Raw genomic sequence first — 16,024 nt, 5'->3', positions numbered from 1 at the left:
GATGATAATGTTCTCCACCATGACTGGTAGTAACCCAAACCTTGGAACCTACCTTGTTGTGTAGTCATAAGAATCACCCCTCGCCGTAAATGGAAGAATATGTGCTATCAGATTTGATACATCCACTGTCGAAGCTTGTCTCGAGTCGTGGGATTAGATCCGACATCCTTGTAGGGGACCCCGCCTTAGGATATATGATATGCTAGTACCTCGAATAGGTTATAATAGTCTAACATGGACCATTCCATATGGACTTCTATATGGGCGTGTATCGTTCAGCCCCTATCTTTATAAGTAACATACCGGTTAAGGCCGATCATCGCCTATTATATTTGATAATCATGCTAGTATACTTAGTCTAGTAGGATACACTGAGAACATGATTAGTATTACATCATGATACATGCTCATATGCATCATTTGTATGGTTGTTATGAGGAATCATTGATCATAGCATATGTCATTGGGCTAAGATGTTTATGGGACTCCCTGTGAGACGGAGTTGTCTCACATGAGCATGCGGTATGCGTAGGTTTGATGCATGACTGGATGGTGTGACTCATGCATTTTGCATTCCATGTAACATGATTCACTATACACCCTAGTGACATCAAGGTTGTAACCTCCACAGGCATATCGTGGACGACAGGATTGGATACCGGAAATATTTGCTTCTAACACTGGAGCGTAAGTGTCACGCCCCAAACTCAGAAAACGGGCTCACAAAATTCCCGATCGTCGAATCCGGCGCCGACAGCCTCCGTAGTGCCCCATTCTCGGATCTCGGCACTCGCATGCTAGATTCCGATCCTGGGATCGTACAAGGAGGATTTTCAGCATGAATTTTTTTTTTGTAATGGAGCATAACCACAAGCATAACCAAGTCACAAAACAACATCACCACATATCCACTAAATCAAAAACTTTAAGTACAATGCAGAAAGGGAAATACAGGGTGATCAAAAAGCTCCAAAATAAACTAATGCGCACTCTTGCCTCAGCATTGTTGTTGTCCAATGCTACATGCACGCAACGGTCATGCATAAGCTTACAAAAACTTAGAGGGTAGTGTAAGTGTGTGCGCAAGGCAGGCGCCAAGTGTACAATATCAGAGTAATGTGAAAATATGCGGTAAGTCCATGAATGCTATCAGCTATACCAAAGCTATATGATATAAGACATGAATGCTATCGGCCATACTAAGGCCATGCGATGCGAGGCCTATGTAGCCAAATGTCATATGCGAGATGCAAAGCAAGCATGCCAGTCCTCATCAAGTACACATATCAGTACAGTTCCACTCTGGATATCACCAGGGTCTAGTACACTCACACTGACTGCCTCCTCCCTAGTTGCACAGTCAAGCAAGTGGAAGAGACTAAACTATCTGCCTAATCAGTAGTCTTCCAATACCTACCTGACTCGTCGATAGCGGACTCATTTGCGAGCTGGTCAAACTCAACCTAGCTTATAGCCCCCTCACTCGGCCAGATAAGGCCACACCCCCTTCCAACCGACCACGACACAGTGAGAGACGCGGCCTACTGGTATTCGGCACTCGGGCGCTCGTGTATCCACTCGGTCTAGACGTTGGAGCATCTCCTGGTACCAAAAAGGTTCTGGGACTTTCACCCAAGGACATCCTAAGTGCCCACAGTGCTAGAACCAAGCATTTTCAGTATCCGATACGGCCATCCATGATGTGTTTGTGGAGCCACGACCCTGATGTCGCTAGGGCGTGTAGTGATCACGACACACAATGCAAAATGTATGAGTCACACCGTCAGTCATGCAACAATCCTGCATGTACCACGCGATCATGTGGGGCACTCCGTCTCATAAGGAGTCCCGTAAATGTCTCAGCCCAATAGCTTATGCTATGATCAAACATTCCTCATATCAAGCATACATATGATGCGTATGGGCATGAATCATGGAGTTACACTAAGCATGTTATAAGGTGATGAATTATCCTTACAATGCAGATGAGCCTAGACGGCCTACACACAACAAGTACGGCCTATCAATGGGCCCTAGGGAGAGTCGTAATGCGGACATTTAACCAACATTATACTTACACTGTGGACGTCAAACCAACATTGCTCCCAAGGCATAGCCTGCCACAAACTATGGAGAAATCACGCATTGCAATGGACCCTAAGGGCAACCCATTGGGCCTGACCCATGGGCCTTAGATACATCAAATGGGCCATATCACATGGGCCTTACATTCATCAAATGGGCCACATTAATGGGCCTCACCAATAGGCCTTATGTACATTGCAATGGGCCATAACCCATGGGCCTTGAATACATCAAAATGGGCCTTATAACATATCAAGGTGGGCCTCAACAACGGGCCACAATTACATCAAGATGGGCCTAATAACATGGCCATTTATATTAAATGGGCCACCCCAACTGGGGCCCTATGCATATCAAATGGGCTATACACAAGCTAAGTGGTGATAATGAATTCCACCATTTAAAATTCCTAAGGCCCACCATAAAATATGTTTCCCATCCAACCTAATCATAAATTAACATAGTGATAGATGAAGTGGGAAACAAATATCAACTTAATGGGAAGCTACTATGGCTCTTAGAGGTTTTTGAACGGTGGGCATCATTGACCACTACTTAAATTGTGGGGTCCACCTGAACTTAGATCTGCCTCATTCTTTAACTCATGTCATAAAATGGTCTTTCAAAATGGATAGACGGTTTGGATGCAACATATGCATCATGGTGGGGTCCACTGTCCGTCCAGCAGCCAGCAAAATGGCTGGACGGTTTGAATAAAACACATACATTACCGTGGGATCCACTGTCCGCCTGGACGGTGGCAATAAAGCACATGCATCACTGTGGGTCCCACGTGGGGCCCACTATAATGCTTATATGCCATCCAATCCGTTCATAAGGTCACACGTGCCTGGGTGAAAAGGGAGAACAAATTTCATCTTGATCCAAAACTTTTATGGCCACAAAAATGGTTTCAATGGCAGCCGTTCAGACACTGCTGTTTCCAATGATGTGGGCCACCTAAGCATCCGATCGACCAAATCTTCGGAGGGGGCCCACTATAGAGAGGTTCCCACCAAATGGACGGGGTGGATGCATAATATACGTCGGTGTGGGGCCCACGACTGGGACCGTGGGTCCCTGTCGTCCGCTCGCTACACGCAACAGCGGTCTGCTGCTTCTTACGCAGCAGCAGGCGCTGCCTTGTATATTTTTTTATTTTTGTTTTGAAAACTCATTTTTCGGAGGTTTTTCATATGTGGGGCCCGCATCAGGTAGATCTACCCCAGCCATTGCTCTCTACAGACCATAACAAATTCGTCAAGCCCAATATTAAGCATTTTCGGCATGTAGAAAATGTAGGTGCATTTAAACGGTGAAAATCACTATTTTTCTGAAGCATGGCTTGCCGAAAAGTTGGATCAGCCCCATTTTTCGGCTCAACGCCTACAATAGTCTGAGGAAAGGGATGGACGGCGTGGATTGAATACTTACATCAAGGTGGGGCCTACATGGATAAGCCCCTTCCCAAGCTTATGAATCAAGCTCATATTTGTGTTTTCAATTGACATCCAGGGACATCCCTGGACGTCTGGACATATCATGTGCATTAAGGTGGGCCCTGCTTAGGTGGGCCGCTAAATGGTGAGTGGTGTGGATACAACACATACATAAAGTGGGGTCCATCCAAGTGGGCCACACAATTATATCATCACACAAAAATAAATATAAAAAAAATAGAGATGGAGAGAGAGAGAGACACGTGATGATGGAGGGACCCCGGCATTATGGGCCCTCCCTTGCATGATCTATAACATACATCAAGTGGGTCCCATTACATATGGGCCCATCAAATTTTAAATCAACGGTGGAGATCCTTTCTCCACCAGAATGAAAGGTCTAGATGACCCTATTTATGCAAGAAAATAAACATTATGATGGGGTCCATGGAGAATGGCCCCATCATGAAATGATCATGAGCATCAAGCTGGGCCATCGGCCACACCTAGGGTCCAAAGTGAGATCCATACCATCAATCGGTAGGCCTCACTTGGCCCTTCATCTAAAAATAATAGAATCTAAACCTATAGAAGCACCCACCGTCGATCCTCTTAGTCCGTTGGAAAGCCAATCTCCTTGTGCTACACTTTGATGGAGGGAGATGAGGTTTGAATGGCTAAGTTGAAGGTTAAAGGGATGGGAAAGTGGGCCATCAAAAATCACTTTTCTCTCTTGAAAATGGTTGGATGTGAGAGGCTCTTGGTTGCTTGGGAAATGTGATGAGAAATGAGAGAGAGAGAGAGAGAGGGTTGTAAGGAGAGAGTGACTGATGGATGTGAGTGATGGGTGAGGTTATGGTGTACTTGACATGTATGGGTGTGTAAGAGAGAGGGTGAGAGAGAGTCGACTTGGTGGTTGCTTAACTTGTGGAGAAAGAAAGCATGGGTGCTCTTATACTTGACATGAGGTGATGGATGGGATTGATTTGACATATTGTAGAGATTCTCTTGGGATTGCAAACGTGCGGCGTTTTCTTCGAAATAAACGTCGGCTTACATCTCTTAGCCAGGGTATCAGATCAATGCGCGAGTCACGACGTTGGAATCGCGGCGATGGTGCGATCGCAATGATATAAGTCTCGGATTAAGCCGACTCAAATCTATGGGATTCGACTTACGGTAGCTCGCAAATGTCTATTATACATCGCAGGTTGTCAGAATTTGACGGAAAGGTTCACGATAGTCGACGGAACAGTATGAACTAGGATACGGGTCTTACAGCTCTACCCACCTAATAAAAATTTCATCCTCGAAATTTATACTATCATCGCAACTAACCATAATTTATAAGGAAATAGAAAACATAACATCATATATAATCAAAACACAGTACAACATACAATCAAACATCGAAAAGATGAGGATAACGCTCTCGAATCTCCGCCTCACTGTAATGACCCAGAAAATTTTGTGCCAAGACCTGAGTACTACCTCTATTCTTTCTTTAGTAGCTTTTTGGGGTAATTAGCGCTTAACTCGATTGCTTATGAAATTTGCATCAATCACTTTAAATTTGATCTGCATGACTCAAAACCTGTAGAATGGTTAGTGCTATGTTACTCTAAAATCTGGGATTCATCACTAAAGCCAGTTGCTCTTGAGAATTTTTGGAAGTTCTGGATCGGACCTGGACCACACGTCGAAAGTCCGATAGCGATGATCTTAGGCTGTTGCGGTCACCATGTTGGACTTGGCTCTCACCTCAAAAATCAAGTCCATGTGATGTTCTGGGTCGATTTGATTGAGTCCGGAGTGAAGAGTGTGAGAACGGTTGGAAACTTAATAAGATTTTATGAAATCTGAGTCGTGTCGCTTGCACGACGATTTTAAGCAATCTGACCATTGGATTCTGACCTAATTTCACCCTCTGATCAGGGAAGGTGGCCCAGGCATGTCCTTGTGCTTGTGGACCTGATCGAGCTTCAGTGACCGTTGTATTGAGTGTGGTCCGCCACGGCTGATATGAAGATCCGGTCGATACGAAAACTCAACTTGACCTAGATCCATGGTCAAAGAGCTTAAGTTCGACCTTTCGTGGTAATAGGCCCACCGGAAGTGCTTCGTTGGATCGAGAGAGGCTTGTTTTGGTTATACCCTAAGTATACCTTGGCCCTGGGGTTATTTTCATCAATGTTAGGCCTATTTATAGACCTTAAAACCCTAGCTCTCTTTTTCATACGAATTTCCTAACCCTAGCTAAGAGAGAGAGAGAGAGGAAAAGAGATAGAAAGTGAGAGAGAAGTTGGTGAATCATCTTAGATTCTTTCCTGTTCTTCTTCATCCTTAAACCTTCACTTTTGAATCGTTATTCCGGCGATTCTGAGTTCATCTTTGGGTAAGTTAACCTAACCCTAATCTGTGTTAGAGCTTAGAATAGTCTTGGTGTTGTTGTATCTCATTTCTATTCTTGTCTTAGGTTATCTTGTCGCCGTTGATGAAGACATATCGTCTGACATCAGTTCGGTGTTCTTTTCTGGATTAAGGTGCGGACTTTAATCGTATAGGTTATGGTTTTCAAGGCTTTCAATGCCAGTGAATGGTTTAATCTTGCTATGGATGAGATTTCATATGCCAAGTGTTATATTTATTTTGCGTTCCTGATATGCATGTGTTATATTGAGATTTGTGTCTTCTATGTGTATGTATAAAGTACCGTATGCGTATAAAATATGAACATGGGATTGCCATGATTATTGGTCGTGTACTTATGCTAATTATATGTGCGGCAACTCCTTGGTAAAAGGAATTGTCCAAATGTGTGTATTTCAACATACGTCATGTATGTTGTATTATGTATTCTAAGTGTTTGTAGAAATGTCTGAATGATCTAAAGTGTGATATATCAATCTAGTGTGGGCGTTGGGAAGCGATTCTCAACTCTCCCACTAGTGTGTATGATTGCCTTCATGCAAGTTACATTCCTTGTTGTTTAATTTCAAGTCTTACTTATGTGAAATTCAATGTTAAGTTGATAGTCTTCAAATGCTTACGTACTACATGATTTGAGTTGTTGTTCCATTACTATTCTAAATTGTAGATATGAATATCTGTTGTAGTGGAATGTGTGTGGGACTATGCATTAGTCCAGGAAATCGGTAATCAGCCTTAAGTTCGTGGCTGAGGTTGCTTTCGCCATGAAGGACGTGATTAGACGAACCCGAGTCGTATTAGGGTTGTCAGCAGTGGTTTGGCCACGCGGGGTGTTTGCGCACTCTATGTCACTCAACCCAACGTGCGCTCATACTAGTCAAGTTCGTCAAGTAATCCGATTGTCCGATGTATGTTCACCACGTATGGACGCTACTGTTTGAATCTAGGGTACCGAACTTACCAATGAAATCCTATTAACCATGGTACCTTGATCCGCTAAGACTCATGAGCCGGACATGGTGGTATGGGACACCGTGGTTGAGCTGTTAGCATACGCTTGGGTGACGAGCCTCCCCATAGTGACCAGTGAGCAACCAAACTCGTGAGCCGATTATGGTGGTATGGGACACTATATTCGTGCTGTCGGCCTACATTGATTGGTGACGAGCCCTTTGTAGTGACCTCGAGCATGCCTGAATACTGCATTAAGGTGACGAGCCTTATTGTGGTAACGAAGGTATGATAGGCGTGCATTGATTGGTGACGAGCCCTTTGCAACGATCTACAACCATATGATCGTATGAGATGTCTTGGACTTACGACCCTAGAATGGATCACTGTTTGGATGGTGAGATGAGGAAGGTATCTTAGCTTCCCAATCCTGCTGTATGAAAAGGACTAATAACAACTTGGTAATCATGTTCATGCACCGCATTTGCATGTGCTTTGTAGACGTGGTGCACTTTGAGGCGATGTTATGCATAACGTAAGATGAAGACGCTGAGGGTGTACGCGTGAGGGCACGCATCATTCTTCATACATCCTTGCATTAACAAGAGTACTTAGGACATGTTTAATTGTTCTGCTTTATCATTACTGCTTGATTGAACTGATAACATGTTAACCTTTACTTTATTGTTCCACTGAGTTGATCACTCACTCCCATGTTCTGGGGCGCTGTTAAACACCCACCAGACTCTGTCTTAGTTGTTAATGTTGTGGATGTTGAGGCGACTTCTGAGGCAGAGCGGGAGATTGATGATGATGAGGCTGCTTTCTCTTTTATGCAGTTTTCTGACGGGTTCTAGTGAGCCTTGTTCTGATGCGCGGGATTCTGGGATGTCTTTTGGGAATTAAATGATGTAATTTGATACTTGTAATTTCGATAGTAACACTTGTATTACGACCTGGTATGTATATGTACTTCAGGGATTTACACATGTACACATATGATTCTATAAGTCTTCCGCTTGCTTTCTTCACTTATCCCTGAATTATATTTGCTATTTGGCTTAATCTATTCCATGTTTTAGGCACTAATACAGACAACATACATCCATCATTAAATATGTTGCATAAGTGATGTTTTGGAACTCCGGAGCTGAGTTATGCTCGACCCCCGAATTCCAGGGCGTTACACTCACGCTCCCAAGACGCCTCATCCACACTATGATGGCCCCACTGCACCTTTACCAAGGGGATGACCTTGGTCCGCAGGACCTGCTCCTTTCGATCGAAGATACGAACTGGCTGCTCAATGTAAGAAGTGTCCTCACGAACCTCCAACGGCTGCCAATCAATAACAGGCACGATGTCTGACCCACACTTCCTCAACATAGAGACATGAAAAACATTGTGGACACCAGACAACTAAGATGGCAAAGCAAGCCGATAGGCCACGGCGCCAACGCACCCGGTGATCTCGAAAGGTCCTATAAATCTCGGGGCAAGCTTGCCCTTCACTCCAAAATGAACCACACCCTTCATGGGTGAGACCTTGAGATACACATGGTCCCCAACGGTAAACTCTAAGGGACGACGCCGACAGTCAGTAAAACTCTTCTGCCGGCTCTGAGCTATGCGCATCCTCTGCCTGATGATGTCGATAGTCTCTGACGTCTGCAGCACAAGCTCGGGACCTAGGAGACGCCGCTCTCCAACCTCGGTCCAACAACTCGGAGATCTACACGGTCTGCCATATAATGCCTCAAAAGGAGCCATACCAATGGTCGCCTGATAGCTGTTGTTGTACGCGAACTCATCCAATTGCAGGTGCTCGTCCCAACTACCCGAGAAATCAATCGCGCAGGCCCGAAGCATATCCTCAAGGATCTGGTTGACCCTTTCGGTCTGCCCATTGGTCTGTGGATGATACGCGGTGCTGAGCTGCAAATCAGTGCCCATCGCTCTCTAGAAGCTCCTCCAAAACTGAGACGTGAACCTCAGGTCTCGGTCTGAAACGATCGAGACAGGAACACCATGTAGTCTCACGATCTAATCAATAAACATCTTGGCGAGCCGGTCCGTATGCCAAGTCTCACGAATCACAAGAAAGTGTACCGACTTCGTCAGACGGTCCATGATAACCCAAATAGCGTCATGACCGCGCTGAGTTCTCGGCAAACCCATGATAAATTCAATAGATATGTGCTTCCACTTCCACATCGGGACGCTCAACTGCTACAATAGACCAGGAGGTCTCTAATGGTCGGCCTTGACAGCTGGCACATGTCACACTTGGCCAAAAAACTGGCTATCTGGCGCTTCATCCCCACCCAAAAATACTGACGCCTCATATCGCGATACATCTTCGTCGAGCTAGGGTGGTAGAGAACCGTAATCGGTGTGCCTTGGTCATAAAATCTCTGCACAACTCAGGGATATCCGAGACACATAATTGGCCTCTGAAGCGAAGTCCACCATCAGAACCAATCTGCCAATCTGTCTGACTCTTAGATGCTGCCTCTGCTCAGTAATCCTGTAATGACTCATCTGTCTGCTGAGCCTCCATCACCCTAGCGACAAGAGAGGGTTAAATTGACAGGCTCGATAGCTGAACGATAGAAGACTGTAGACCAAACTCGAAATCATACTCTGCTATATCCTCGAGCATCCTCTACACCTGAATCATCATGTGTGCCACCAGGCCTCGCGGCTGATGGCTGAGGGCATCCGCCACCATGTTTGCCTTGCCCGGGTGGTACTGAAGATCAAAATCATAGTCCTTCAGGAGCTCCATCCAACCCCTCTGCCTCATGTTCAGCTCGGACTGAGAGAACAAATACTTCAAGCTCTTGTGGTCGGAGAAGAGCTCGAACCTCACTCCATAAAGATAGTGTCTCCACACCTTCAGTGGGAAGACCACTGCTGTCAGCTCTAAATCATGCGTAGGGTAGTTCAGCTCATGGACCTTGAGCTAACGAGACGCATAAGCCACCGGTTTCCCGTGCTGCATCAGGACAGCACCCAAACCAACTCGCGAGGTATCAGTAAATTCAACAAATCCATCACTCCCAAAGCGAAGAGTGAGGACAGGAGCGGACGTGAGGCGGTCCTTCAGCTCCATAAATACCTGCTCACAAGCGTCGCTCCACACAAACTCAGCACCCTTCTGGGTCAACCTGGTCAACGGAGGTGCAATGCGAGAGAATCCCTCAATAAAACGTCGGTAGTAACCCGCCAAACCAAGAAAACTACGGATCTCAGATGCGTTCGTGGACTGGCCCCACTGACGCACAACATCAATCTTCGAGGGGTCAACGGCGACACCCTGCCTCATCACTACATGACCGAGGAACTTCACCTCCTCTTGCCAGAACTTGCACTTCTCCAGCTTCGCATAAAGCTGGTGTGCACAGAGGGTCTGCAATGTAATCTCCAGATGCCGCTCATGCTCCTCACGGGTCCTCGAATAGATCAGAATGTCGTCGATGAACACCACAACAAACTGGTCGAGATACGGACGGAAGACCTTGTTCATCAACTACATGAATACTGTGGGCGCATTGGTCAGTCCGAAGGACATGACCTAGAACTCAAAATGACCGTAGTGAGTCCTGAAGGCTGTCTTCGGGATATCCTCATCTCGAACCCAAACCTGATGATAACCGGACCGCAAGTCTATCTTCGAAAAGAACTGCGCCTCCTGCAGCTAATCAAACAAATCATCGATCCTCGAAAATGGGTACTTGTTCTTGATTGTGACCTTGTTGAGCTCACGGTAATCTACACAAAGCCTCAACGAGCCATCCTTCTTCTTCACGAAGAGTACTGGCGCTCCCCACGGCGAACTGATCGGATGAATAAAGCCTAACTCGCGCAACTCGTCCACTGCTTCTGCAGTTCCCGTAACTCCAACGGTGTCATACGATACGGGGCCTTCGAAATAGGCACGGTACCAAGCATAAGATCAATCTGTAACTCAGTGTGCCGATAAGGTGGTAACCCTAGAATCTCCTGGAATACATCGAGAAAACCACAAAGGACCGGTAGCTGGTCGATACACAAAGCGGCTGGCTCTTCAACGGCACACGATAACAGGCAAGCAAGCTGCTCTCCTCTAGGCTCAGCAACAAACTGGAACTCTGGCACGCCGGGTATACAGAACGTGACTATCCTCACGGAGCAGTCCAATATAGCATGCTACTTAGCGAGCCAATCCATGCGCAGGATAACATCATAATCGGACATCGGTAATACGAATAGGTCCACAGGCAAAAAGATATCCCCAATCAGAACGGGGCAAGACGAGCAAAATTGGTCTAATACTGCAGTCTTCCCTAAGGGCGTCGATACTCACAAACCCTCATGGGCAGACTCCATCGGCAAACCGGTCGATCGATAGAAATCAGTGACCACAAAGGAATGCGATGCACCAGAGTCAAACAATACATGTGCAATGCATGTAGAAACAGGGAGAGCACCATCGACGACCCCTCCCGATGACTGAGGGTCCTGCTGTGCGGCATAAAATCTACCCTGAGCCTGCTGGGGAGGTGCAGGTCCCCTCTGTGGTCTCTGCTGATGCTGCTACCACTGTGGCAGCCTGATCTGCTGCCTTTGCTGCTCTGGGGGAGGCCCTGGAGGCTGGTGCTGTGGTCATTGTTGCTGTTGTGGTAGCTGTCGCAGAGGCTGATGCGGTGTCCTCGGCTGCTGCCGCTACAGATGGGGACACTCCTGCATGCGATATCCTGTCCTACTGTACCCAAAGTAAGTACCGGTAAATGGTCCCGAAGGTGGTGCTGGGGGTACTGTCGGTGCTCGGAACACTGGGCGGGTCGTGCATCGCTGCTGTGAACGATATTACTGCTGCTGGGAACTACCAGAGGGCGTCTTCCTCTTCTAATCTCCTCTCTACTCATGGGCTCTCTGCAAACTAGCCCAATCTGACTGATAAATCTGGGCCCTCTCCACAATCTGCTCAAAAGTCAGAAGCATGTGTCCTATCACACGACTCCTGAGGACAGGACGCAAACCGTTCTCAAAACGGCGGGTCTTCAGCCCCTCATTATCAACAAGATAAGTTGTGAATCTCGATAGTGCAACGAAACGAGCCTCATATTGGGACACAGTCATGTCCCCCTGGACCAGAGTCTCAAACTCTAGTGCGCGCTGCTGTCGCACATGCTCGGGAAAGAACTTCCGGTCAAACAGGTCTACAAAGTCCTCTCAGGTCCACTCAAAATCAGCCGTTACCGATCGGGATACAGATGCCCACTAATGCTGAGCCTCACCCTGGAGAAGGAATACAGCTAATGAGACTCGCTGTTGGGTCGTACATCTCATAGTGTCAAATATCTTCTCCACCTCGGAGCACCTTATCTCTATTGTAGTAGGGTTAGGCTCGCCCCGGAAACGCGGAGGATCGTACTGTCAGAAGTCCCTGCTCAGCCTCAGCTGGTGTGACAATGGGACGCCTTCTCTGCCCCTGAAGAATAGCGGTCATCACCTGAAGCATCTGCTGCACCTGGGTGGCACTCACAAGTATGGTCGGATCCGCACCGATCTCAAGTAAAGCAGTGGTATCCACAGGCTGGAAAGCAGTAATATCCAGTGGTGGAACGGGAGTAGCCGGTGCTAGAGCGAAGTAGTAAGTGGTGGAGCAGGAGTCGTAAGTGATGGAGCGGGATTCGCTTGGGTCGATCTTCTAGCCATCACGTCCTACAGGAAGGAACAAGGGCCTATCAGGCTTGAGAATTCTCGAAGGCATAAACGTTAAGGGTCTATGTCAGAAAATCGCTAAGTTATTCGGACTCGGAACCTATCCACTCTAAGTTCATAGTAGATATGTGATGTGATCTCAGGTATTCCCAAGTTATGCTCTGATACTAACTTCTGTCATGCCCCAAACTCAGAAAATGGTCTCAAAAAATTCTCGATCACCGAATCCGACACCGACAGCCTCTATAGTGCCCCATTCTCGGATCTCGGCACTCGTATGCCAGATTCCGATCATGGGATCCTACAAGAAGGATTTTCAGTATCAATTTTTTTGGTAATGGAGCATAACCACAAGCATAACCAAGTCACAAAACAACATCACCACATATCCACTAAATTAAAAACTTTAAGTACAATGTGTAAAGGGAAATACAGGGTGATCAAAAAGCTCCAAAATAAACTGATGCAGACTCCTGCCTCAGCGCTACTGCTGTCCAACGCTACCTGCACGTAATGGTCGTGCATAAGCTTACAAAAGCTTAGAGGGTGGTGTAAGTGTGTGTGCAAGGCCAGCGCCAAGTGTACAATATCAGAGTAATACGGAAATATGCGGTAAGTCCATGAATGCTATCAGCTGTACCAAAGCTATATGATGCAAGACATGAATGCTATCGGCCATACCAAGGCCATGCGATGCGAGGCCTATGTAGCCAAATGTCATATGCGAGATGCAAAGCAAGCATGTCAGTCCTCATCAAGTACACATATCAGTACAGTTCCTCTCTGGATATCACCGAGGTCTAGTACACTCACTCTGACTGCCTCCTCCCTAGCTGCACAGTCAAGCAAGTGGAAGAGACCACACTATCTGCCTGACCAGTAGTCTGCCAATACCTACCCGGCTCGTCGATAGCGGACTCATTTGCAAGCTGGTCAAACTCGGCCTAGCTTATAGCCCCCTCACTAGGGCGGATAAGGCCACACCCCCTTCCAACCGACCACGACACGTGGGAGACGTTGCCTACTGGTATTCGGTACTTGGGCACTCGTGTATCTACTCGATCTAGACGTTGGAGCATCTCCTGGTACCAAAAAGGTTCTGGGACTTTCACCCAAGGACATCCTAAGTGCCCACAGTGCTAGAACCAAGCATTTTCGGTATCCGATACGGCCATCCACGATGTGTCCGTGGAGCTACGACCCTGATGTCACTAGGGCGTGCAGTGATCACGTCACACAATGCGAAATGCATGAGTCACACCGTCAGTCATGCAGCAATCCTGCGTATACCACGCGATCATGTGGGGCACTCCGTCTTATAAGGAGTCCCGTAAATGTCTCAGCCCAACAGCTTATGCTATGATCAAACATTCCTCATATCAAGCATACATATGATGCGTATGGGCATGAATCATGGAGTTACACTAAGCATGTTATAAGGTGTTGAATTATCCTTACAATGCAGATGGGCCTAGACGGCCTACACACAACAAGTATGGCCTATCAATGGACCCTAGGGAGAGTCGTAATGCGGACATTTAACCAATATTATACTTACAATGTGGACGTCAAACCAACGTTGCTCCCAAGGCATAGCTTGCCACAAACCATGGAGAAATCACGCATTGCAATGGACCCTAAGGACAACCCATTGGGCCTCGACCCATGGGCCTTAGATACATCAGATGGGCCATATCACATGGGATTTACATTCATCAAATGGGCCACATTAATGGGCCTCACCAACGGGCCTTATGTACATTGCAATGGGTCATAACCCATGGGCCTTGAATACATCAAAATGGGCCTTATAACATATCAAGGTGGGCCTCAACAACGGGCCACAATTACATCAAGATGGGCCTAATAACATGGCCATTTATATTAAATGGGCCGCCCCAACTAGGGCCCTATGCATATCAAATGGGCCATACACAAGCTAAGTGGTGATAATGAATTCCACCATAAAATATGTTTCCCATCCAACCTAATCATAAATTAACATAGTGATACATGAAGTGGGAAACAAATATCAACTTAATGGGAAGCTACTATGGCCCTTAGAGGTTTTTGAACGGTGGGCATCATTGACCACTACTTAAATTGTAGGGTCCACTTGAACTTAGATCTGCCTCATTCTTTAACACATGCCATAAAATGGTCTTTCAAAATGGATAGACGGTTTGGATGCAACATATGCATCATGGTGGGGTCCACTATCTGTCCAGCAGCCAGCAAAATGGCTGGACGGTTTGAATAAAACACATACATTACCGTGGGATGACGGTGGCAATAAAGCACATGCATCATTGTGGGCCTCACGTGCGGCCCACCATAATGCTTATATGCCATCCAATCCGTTCATAAGGTCACATGTACCTGGGTGAAAAGGGAGAACAAATTTCATCTTAATCCAAAACTTCTGTGGCCACAAAAATGGTTTCAATGGCAGCCGTTCAGACACTGCTGTTTCCAATGATGTGGGCCACCTAAGCATCAGATAAGCCTGATCTTCGGAGGGGGCCCACTAGAGAGAGGTTCCCACCAAATGGGACCGTGGGTCCCTGTCGTCTGCCTGCTACACGCAGCAGCGGTCTGCTGCTTCTGACGCAGCAGCAGGCGCTGCCTTGTATATTTTATTTTAAAAAAAAACTCATTTTTCGAAGGTTTTTCATACGTGGGGCCCGCATCAGGTAGATCTACCCTAACCATTGGTCTCTACAGACCATAACAAATCCGTCAAGCCCAATATTGTGCATCTTTTGGCATGTAGAAAAATGTAGGTGCATTTAAACGGTGAAAATCACTATTTTTCTGAAGCATGGCCCACCAGAAAGTTAGATCAGCCCCATTTTTCAGCTTAACGCCTACAATAGTCTGAGGAAAGGGATGGACGGCGTGGATTGAATATTTACATCAAGGTGGGGCCTACATGGATAAGCCCCTTCCCAAGCTTATGAATCAAGCTCATATTTGTGTTTTCAAATGATGTCCAGGGATGTCCCTAGATGTCTAGACATATCACGTGCATTGAGGTGGGCCCTGCTTAGGTGGGCCGCCAAATGGTGAGTGGTGTGGATACAACACATACATAAAGTGGGGTCCATCCAAGTAGGCCACACAATCATATCATCACACAAAAATAAATATAAAAAAATAGAGAGGGAGAGAGAGAGAGAGAGAGAGAGAGAGAGAAAGGGAGACACGTGATGATGGAGGGACCCCGGCATTATGGGCCCTCCCTTGTATGATCTATAACATACATCAGTGGGTCTCATTACACGTGGGCCCATCAAATTTAAAATCAATGGTGGAGATCCTTTCTCCACCAAAATGAAAGGTCTAGATAACCCTATTTATGCAAGAAAATAAACATCATGATGGGGTCCATGGAGAATGGCCCCATCATG

Source organism: Magnolia sinica, chromosome 15, assembly GCF_029962835.1.
Source record: "Magnolia sinica isolate HGM2019 chromosome 15, MsV1, whole genome shotgun sequence".
In the NCBI taxonomy this organism is placed as follows: Eukaryota; Viridiplantae; Streptophyta; class Magnoliopsida; order Magnoliales; family Magnoliaceae; genus Magnolia; species Magnolia sinica.
Note: the sequence above shows the minus strand (reverse complement) of the source record.